General features: G+C 36.1%; 1 long non-coding RNA gene across 1 annotated transcript in view; it reads right to left on the bottom strand.

Annotated features, from left to right (window-relative positions):
• Window positions 1-10000, bottom strand: part of LOC106879440 (uncharacterized) — a 75340-nt gene that overhangs the window by 17228 nt on the left and 48112 nt on the right. Inside the window, exon 2 of the long non-coding RNA XR_008264028.2 lies at window positions 1111-1186. This is a non-coding gene — a long non-coding RNA (uncharacterized LOC106879440). The remainder of the gene's footprint in view (window positions 1-1110; window positions 1187-10000) is intronic.

Here is a 10000-nt window from a genome sequence, read left to right as displayed (position 1 = left end):
CGACTTAATCTCTTTGTCTGTCCTTGTTTGTCCTCTCTATGTTTAGCCCCCTATGGGCAATAAAGAAATAAATAGCGGTAGTGTTAGTGCTGGTTGTTGTTCAAGTGGTGCGGGTGGTATTTCTGGTGGTGGTACAGGAGCTCTTTATGCTTGTTCTGCTGGTGATGATGGTGCTGTAGTTGATGTTGGTAGTGGTGGTGGTGATGGTGGCTGTGGTATTGGTAGTTGTGGTAGTGATGCTGTTGGCTGTAATGGTGAAGGCGATGGTGGCAGTGGTGGTTGTGGTGTTACTAGGGACGTGGATGTTGGCGGGAGCGTTGTTGGAACGAGACGTAGATGTAGAAGAAAATGAAGGAGGTGATGATAATGAGAGAGATTGAGCAGAAATAAATACAAAGGAAGTTAGAAAGAAGGATAAAATAAGTATTGAAGGACGAGAATAAAAATGTAAAAGAAAGAGGAGGATGGAAGTTTTAAGCTAGACAATATGTAGAAGGAAAATAACTGAGCGAGACCTGACATTACAGGGAAAATAGGTAGACGTGTAACAGGAGGTGGGAAATGGTGAATAAGAGGGAGGGAAAAGAGGCGTAGTGCGATGTGTTTAATAATATCAATAATAACAATGAAAGGAGGAGGATGGGGAAGAAGGGGCGATAAAATGAACAAGTAAAAGAGAAAAAAGTAGAAATGGATGAAGCAGACGACAAATATGAATTGAAGAAAACGGGGAAAAAATGGAGAAGGATATGAAGGGAAGAGATAAAGAATACATTGATGAAGTCAGAGAAAAGGATGATCAAGAAAGAGAAAGATACTGTAACTAAGAAGGAAATCCTGGAGGAGAGACAGAAAAGAATGCAGATATTGTAAAGAAACTAAAGAAAATGGTGACAAAGTGGACGAAAAGGAAGAAGAAAAGCAATAGAGGAAGCGGGGAAGATGAAAACTACCTTCATATTAGAGAAGGGTTTTGAAAACAACTACAGTTGCAACTCGCTCGCCAGCTTTTCTAAAGCCGTGGTGTTGTATACACCTTTCTATTTTCTCTTCTACTGTTGTTCCTTGCAACACTGATTTTCTGAAATTATTGACTGTATATCCTCTCACCTGAACTACTTCTCTGCATCCTGTTCTTCCAGTTTTCCAGCTCTAACCGGTCATCCACCACTGTACAACACACATACTACAACCAGTACAGAGAAATAACATTATAAAAATACTTTCTATTTAAAACCATATCGTTTATTTTTTAAATCTAAATTTCAACATTGCAAATATGTCGCCATCCCAAATGCCAAAATTCATTGAGTATTAACTATATTCATATTAACTATATAACTTGGCCCCAAGTATATGTAGTACTTAAAAAGCTATGTATGCATGTATATATGTATGTGTGTATGTATGTATGTATATATGTGTGTATGCATGTTATTATTCAGTTTTATTTCAAGATTTCTTGCTAATAAAGAAAGAACCGGTTTCTAACCGAGATCCAAGGTTCCTTCACTGGAATTCCAACATCAAAAACAGGGTGTGCATATTTGTATGTTTTATGTACGTATTCTCATGCATATAGTTACGTATCTAGACATGCTCATATATATTTAAATGATAAACTTCTGGAAAGTTTTACAGACTTTTACAGTTCAATGATAGATTAGATCTGTAGTCTTCGAATTAGCTTTCTCCTTTCTGGTTTTGTGAGGCCTGATTTCTCAAGAATGGTATTCAGGCAGTGTGTAGCATATCTCAGGGCCTCAATAATTACAGGTATAAACCTGAACTTGTAATTCGGGTAAGGTTACTGCAGATGCATGAATGTATGTATGCATGTATGTATGTATGTATGTATGTATGTATGTATGTATGTATGTGTGTATGTATGTATGTATGTATGTATGTATGCGTGTGAGTGTGTGGATAAGTATGTATGTATGTGTGGATTGATATATATGCATATAAGTATGCAGGTATATGTGTATGTATATATATATATATATATATATATATATATATATATATATATATATATATATATATATATATATATATATATGTGTGTGTGTATGAATGTATGTATGTATTCGTATGTATAGTGACATAATTACGCAATTTTATGAAAATACATGTTTCGTTTAATGAAAGTAAAAATCTCTTGACAGCACAGGAAAAGTACATACTATTATCAATGAAGACGTACTATGAAAGGATCCTATATCCAGGATATGGGGACCTACATAAGGACATAAGTTACAACCCTCTACATACACCGATGTGTTAGATTGAATACTAACCCTAAAGTCTGTACATCATATATTTCCCTTAAGGTCCATATATATAACTCCATTAACATCCACAAATTGTTAGTCCAGTAAATCCTTTAAATTGTAATTACAAATAGTTGGTAACATTTTGTTGAGATTATTTGTAGAGTAAAAACGTTATACCCTTCCTATTATTGAACAGCAATAGAAAAGTTTTAGTATGGTTCTGTTGAGTCTATCACGAACAAAGTTTTAAGTTTATTATTACTGACATTGCTGATTTTTATCCTTCTATCACAAAGCCATTTTTTCTCATTGCTTTACCCTTCAGAAATGTCATCGTAATAATCAGTGAACGTAAGACACGTGTCAAGCAGCAACTGTGGACACTCTCAAATGCTTTAACCTGACATAAATTGATTACCACTCAATTGAAGCTAGATATACATTCTCGACATGTTCTATGATGCACCTGATAACGTAGAGGGTAGATCTGCCTCTCCAACTTACGCAACGGACGACATTCCAGTCTCTTGGTGAGAAACCTTGGTAAATCTCTACTCTATGTTTAGCGGAATTATGGGTTTAAACTTGATAAGCAATTTCCCCAGTTCATGTGTTTTAATAACAGCATACTTACTCCTCAGTTGATACATCTGGCATCGCTTCCAGCTAGCTGTTATTTGTTATAGGCAGCTGCGAAGATAGGTGCATAGAAGTCTGGCATGTAGTAATTAAACTTGTAGAGTCAGTTTCGGCGATTTGCTTCTTGCGCATGCGCTAATAACCTGTTACATCAGCTTCTTGAATCGGCTTTGCGCAAAGCTTGTCCAGAGAAAGATATCCATCACTTCATAATCTATTTTCTACTTTTTTCCGGTGTTTCTAATTTCATAAATTGAATTCTATGCTTCCAAGGACAACCGTAGAGTTGAATTGAGGAAAAACTATTCTTGGAAATTGTTTTTCTTTTATTTCTTTCCGTTATATCTTTTTTCTGGCATTTTCAAGAGAGAAAGATAGAAAACCTTTTGTCTCCTCTTCTTTTAATTTTTCTTTTGAACATCACATTTCATTGGCGCTAGTTTGAAGCATATTATGAATTCCATTCTGTAAGACAGATGCCCCCTTCCCTCAGAATTTCTGGCCATGAAATTTGAAACCAATAATTTGAAACCAATCAAATTATGGAGATGCGATCTGGAGGAGACACGTAGAGGCTCCTATTCCTCTTTATGTGTTTGCTTCTTTTTTCTTGAGCTCAAGATCTCATGGGGCCGCTTACCTGGTTTCCATAGCGACGAAGATCACAACATTTCCCTGAACACAGGATTCAAGGTCTGCTTTTTTTTTTTTTGAGGGAAGGTGACAGGTCGATTATGTCGAACCCAGAACTTAACTGGTACTTTATTCTATTGACCTAGAAGTGGGATGAAACCCAAAGTTGAGCACCACGAGATTTGAACTCAGGATGTAAAATGCCGGAAAATATCCAACTTAACACTTTGTCCGACGCGCTAACGTTTCTGTCAGCTCAATGCCTTGCGCTTTATATGAACTTCACGTTATAGTTGTTTAGCTGAGAACTGAACACTGTAGACACGTACCATGGTTATAATTAATTCAAATCATTAGCATGAAACACGTGGAAGAATTTGACCAGATTCCCACTCTATAACTCGCCTTTATACGCATTCTATCAGCATGTAGTATGTTTTCGGAATGTATGTACAATAATATACTTTTGCATAACAATGTTCTGAGACCAACTGTTTTGACTTCAGCAATCCAAGTTGCCCTTCCTTAAAACAGTGTACATAAATATCTGTGCAATTTCAATCAACCACAGCAAGAAGAAACCTTTTAATATTTCATATATAAATTGCCATCATTGTGCAACATAAATATTTGAAATGGAATATCTTATCACACCCTGGTTAAGCTATAATTAAGGCCGTCTCTTCGGAGTTTGGAGTGATTCTAATTCGTAACATGGTAACAACCTCGGATATGTTTCGTTAGAGAAGTATGATGTTTAGCATTGTTGTCCGACAAAATAACTGTGAGCTGATAGAATCGTTAGCGCGCCGGACACAATGCTTAATGGTGTTTCTTTCGGCACTTTAGCTTCTGACTTAAAATCCCTCCGAGCTCAAATTTGCCTTCAATCCTTACGGGAATCAATAAAATAAAATACTTTCAAAATACTCGGGTTTATATGATAGGCTAATCCCCTCCTGATAAAATTATTCGCCTTGTGCTAAATTTTGACAGCATTAATCCTTGTAAAAGATCACATCTGATATCATAAAGGTTGTTCCGTAAATAATAATTTCCCAATACCGTGATAACTTGAAAATGGCTAATAGAAAAATATTCAGTGCAATGTTCTGTATGTGAAACAAATTGTAACGTTAGTGTTAACATGTTTAATGCAGTGAATCATTTTATTTTAAAGTACGTTATTAAAACTTTTTGGCTGTCTCATTTGCATTTCTTAACCGGAAATAAGTCCCAACCAAAGTAGAAATTATAATTAGCCGCCACGTACTATTTTTCTCAAATGATCCTAGTCTAAGGCAAGAAGTACAATATATCCTTACTGAGATCTCATAAAACTGAAAAAAGATCCAGCCTTATGACTACACCACCAACATCGCATTTACCTCCATTTAGGGTTATCACCTTTCACTTTCTTGACCAGAATTTATCATTAACTTAATCATCTTCTCCCCACCACAGGTGTAATTATAATTAATTAAAATTTGTCATCGTTTTACTATTTACTACACTAAGTAGGTTATTACCTTTGACATTACCATTACTATATTCTTGGTTATATTTCCCTAATCCCTATTCATTCAGTCATTATTTCTATTTAACATATCTTCCGTCTACTTATTTATTTATTTATTTTTATTTATGCGCCCTTTTCAAGCCTAGTCAGGCTCACGGGCCCGGTTTCTCGGTTTCTATGGCGTATGTGTTCCTTCCAGCTGGACGGGATGTCAATCCATCGTAGCGTTACTCAAGAAACAGGAAGAAAGAGTTAGAGAAAGTTGGGGCGAAAGAGTACAACAGGGGGTCACCACCACCCTCTGCCGGAATCCCGTGGAACTTTAGGTGTTTTCGCTCAATAAATACACACAACGCCCGGTCTGGAAATCGAAACTGCGAGCCTCTGCCCTAACCACTGGGCCATTGCGCCTCCACCTACTTATTTATACATTACATAATTCCGCTAAGTCTATTTTAAATATGCGGATGGATTGACCAAAATGGGAAGACACTTTGTATCCCGATGATTTTTGATAATATATCTGTCCCTTTACTGTTTCTGTTTGTACCGGCTGACGTAACTCAAAATGGGGTTGTTTTCCCATCTCCGAGATGTATAGATTAGCATATCTCACATTATGGTAATTGTATCATCCACAAAACTCATTGAAGTAATTGTTATTTCAGTCTGTATGACTTGGCATGTCCTAGACTTTGATAATGTCCCCATTATCAAAGCTTCGACACCGTCATCTTTGCGCAAATATTCTCTATTATAAGTCGGCGAGCTGGCAGAAACGTTAGCACGCCGGGCGAAATGCTTAGCGGTATTTCGTCTGCCGTTACGTTCTGAGTTCAAATTCCGCCGAGGTCGACTTTGCCCTTCATCCTTTCGGGGTCGATAAATTAAGTACCAGTTACGCACTGGGGTCGATGTAATCGACTTAATCCGTTTGTCTGTCCTTGTTTGTCCCCTCTATGTTTAGCCTCTTGTGGGCAATACAGAAATAGGTATTTCGTCTGTCTTTACGATCTGAGTTCAAATTCCACCGTGGTTGACTTTGCCTTTCATCCCTTTAACAGCAATAAATTAAGTACCAGTTGCGTATTGGAGTCGATCTAATCGACTGGCACCCTTTCCCAAAATTTCCGGCCTTGTGCCTAGAGTAGAAAAAATGATATCCTTTTGATAGTTTTTAATTTTAGAACTTTGTTTTTACACTGAAATAAAAAGAAAAAATCCTTCAGACTCAGCTTTGAATCCTGTACTTTTCAACCATAGATAAACATATATTTTTTTGTCGTATTTGCTTTGTTCAGTCATACCATACGTTGAATACGTAGGCATGTTTTTGCTACCATTTTCCATGACATTTTGTAACCTCATTTCCAGTATAGTTTTTAAATTTTTAACCACTTCTGAGGTTATTTCTCTCGTATCTTCACTACTGTCTATTATTTTCAGCCTCTGCTTACAATTGTTAACTCACCTCAAGAGAGAGGGAGAGAGAAATATTTTCTTTTTGTTTTGTTCGTTTTTGCAGCAATTCTATTAGTTTTCTCTCTATTCGCAACCAAATATTTTTGTAGCCATACAATAGACATTTCATAACAATTTAGGAGATGCAGAAGGCTACCATTTCTCCTGCATAAATGATAAATACGATGATGTTTTGTTTCTATGTGTTCTAACTCATATATTTATTTTTCTTTAACTAATATAATATTAATGATGTTTTTCTATATTAGATTTCCTATTTATAAGGTTAACTTGGTACTTTTTAATAAATGTTTGTACTCTCTGTAATATTGTTTGCAATTTTCTATCATAGATGGCGTACAACACAATATCATTCATACACAAAAGCCACCGCTTCCCCTTCCCTACACACTGTTTTCGCGTTAACTGTCGTTTCGCAATGAAGTTGATAAAAGTAATAACACCAGGCAAAAAGAAAGAAAAGACCTTGAGAAGAAGAATCCCTCTGGAATAACCCTCTTCTCATATAGATGGGATTCATTTTCATAAATTCCTCTTTTGTTCCTATCTGTAGAATTCTGTTCCATTCATTTATGATATGGTTGATTTACCAGTTTATTATTCGTGTTTACATATTCGGAGCTAATAAATGCATACTCCACGGGTGGGAGTACTTGACAAAAACTAACAATTCTGCACTCAATATAAGCCATGTTTAGAACATTCTTTCAAAATCATTTTCCCATTATATCTTTAAATATTTATTACATAATTATTACATCCATAAGTGTCTTTACAACACCCTTTGTGTTCTTCTGGAGATGAAAATCATACAATGCATAAACTTCAATTATTGTTGCAGTTAATGCATTGTCCGCTGTAGATTTGTATCTGTAAACGTTCGTTCTGTGTCTGTAGATGTTGCAGTTTGTTATTAGAATAAGGTTGTTTTCTCTCAGTGAGTCATTTGGGTTTTATTTCTGGCCTTTCAATATACCGTTATATAATTTTACAAGTTCTTTATGCTTGTTTATTAAATATTTCAAGCACAGGTTTGGGACTGTGTCATGGTGTCTTCCAGTTCTTCTTTGTTTTTATGTATGCTTCTTCGATATTTCTTGGGGTCTTATTGGCCTCCTCGCTTGTTCAGGTGATGCAGTTGTTTTGAGCATTTATATCCGTGACAAGCCGTCCGCTCTCCCCAAATCTGCTTTGTGGTGGCTATAGTTTAACACCACGTTGAACCTGATCAGACTGATTCATGACCAAATGCATTCCAGCCATGATATTCCTGTTCTTTTCTTACGCGCAAGACCACTTTATCCAAAACACACCGATTTTTAAAATAATTCTATGTGATTTGAAAGCTAATTCTACCAGAGATGAAGTGTTCACTTTTAATCTCTGTCATTGTTGTTGCAGCTTTGGTTTCTATTTCTACCATTAACTTGTTCGTAACAAAATCGTTGGATTTTTGATCATCCAAAAATCTTGCACGCTTTTTCTATCAACTGAATTTCACACAAAACGCTTATGTCAACCCAAAGCTATGAATATCTTCACCCCAGTTGCCGTACAATAAAATTGTACCTACAACCTCATAATAGCAAAAGTGAAGGTCTAAATCATTCGACCATCGTTTGGTAAAAATGATAGAATGCTGAACAAAGTGTCTTACTGTTAATTTTACTTTTACATTCTCAGATCAGACTTCTGTTTTGACAAATTGCATACTAGTAGTAATATAAAGAATTTTTTAATGTTTTTATATCATGTCTTCTAGATCATTGGAGAAATTTGATTTTCTGCCTTGTAAAAAGAAACAAAATATTTTACCATAAATTTTTTAAGTGCAAAACAAGTAAGTATTATTTCAGAAAGCAATCCATTCTGCGTATTCTACTTAGAGTTCCATCTTGTAAAACCTTGTTAACTGCAAACCGAACGATTTTCATCTGCTGCTGATCGAGTTTTGTATTTTTTGAAATCGTACGTCTGTAACAGATAATATATTGGGAGAAATGGCGGTGTTAATCTTTCCAGTATGTATCAGCATTACGTATGAGATATAGGTCGCAACTATATTTTATGATAGATTCAGATAGGCAGATGTAAAGCAAGGCAGAACCAACAGTGAAGTCAACGTTTCCAACTTGATCTCCCCTCAATTTTGGGCTCGTAGCAAGGACACGAATTAAAATACCTCTCTCTCTCTCTCTCTCTCTCTCACACACACACGCACACGCGCGCGCGCGCGCACCCCCCTCTCTCTTTCTCGGTCTAAATATTCCAATGTATGCAAACATCCCCCAAAGAGCGGAATTAGTTGATCTGGCAAAGCAAATGCGAAGTTCAATTAGAATTTATAGTAAATGCTCCCACCTTAAACCAGTTCTTTTTTCTAAAAAGAAACTCAGAAAATTATCGCTCTTAAGTCTAGCGATAAGTACAAGTCTATATGAATAATTTTGATTCGAAAGGGGTTAACTTTCACATTTATACATAGGTTGTACAATAGTAGCAGAAACCAAATGAGGAAATATAATACTTCGGAATATTCAGCCAATCCAAGAATGTATCCTGCTGTAAAATACAAAAGTATTAGAATGCCGCTAAATTAAGTCACTTCAGCAACAGTCTGAATTAAGAATATTAATGTATTAAATATAGTGGCCTAGTGGTTAGAGTAGCGTACTCGCTAGGGAGGGATCTCGGTTTCGAATCACAGACCGGGCGATGTGTGTGTTTATGAGCGAAACACCTAAGCTCCACGCGGCTCCTGCAGAAGGTAATGGCAAATTTCTGCTGACTCTTTCGCCACAACTTTCTCTCACTCTTTCCTCCTGTATCTAGCAGCTCAATTGTAACAGACCGGCGTCCCGTCCATATGGGGAGCCTACACACCAGTGAAACCGGGAAATCGGCTCTTATGAGCCAGACATGGCTCGAGAAGCAACAACCAACAACAACCAACAACAACAAACAACAACAATGTATCATATACAATACAGCGAAATCACATGCTTTTCCTCTATTATGTTATAAATAAAGAATATTTTCCCAGGAAATTGATATCAGCGATGGAATAATGGATGGAGATATACAAGAAAATTTCATTCCATCGAATACGAATTTTATTGTGACAATTTCGGAAAGACATAAAATGGATATTTATGGATATTTCCGTAATTTATCAAATTTTAAATGCATTATCTGCCAAATTAGAGTAATTGTCTTAAATGTGATTTCCTTTTTGCTATTTTCTTTTTTGTTTCGCTGTACAAGTAATGTTTGTACAGTTTGATAAAAACATCTACTAATTATTGTGCCATTGTTTCTGACTATTCAAGCTGGAGTATTTAATGTTATCGTTTATCTTTTCCTTGTTTCCGTCATTAATATGCGACCATGCTGGGGCAGCGATTTGAATGGTTTAATCAAACAAGTTCCTCCCACCACCAACACCATCTCC

Source organism: Octopus bimaculoides, chromosome 4 (assembly GCF_046866305.1).
Source record: "Octopus bimaculoides isolate indiv1 chromosome 4, ASM4686630v1, whole genome shotgun sequence".
Taxonomy (NCBI): domain Eukaryota; kingdom Metazoa; phylum Mollusca; class Cephalopoda; order Octopoda; family Octopodidae; genus Octopus; species Octopus bimaculoides.
The sequence above is the reverse complement of the archived record's forward strand: the minus strand, read 5'-3'. Positions and strand labels throughout refer to the sequence as shown.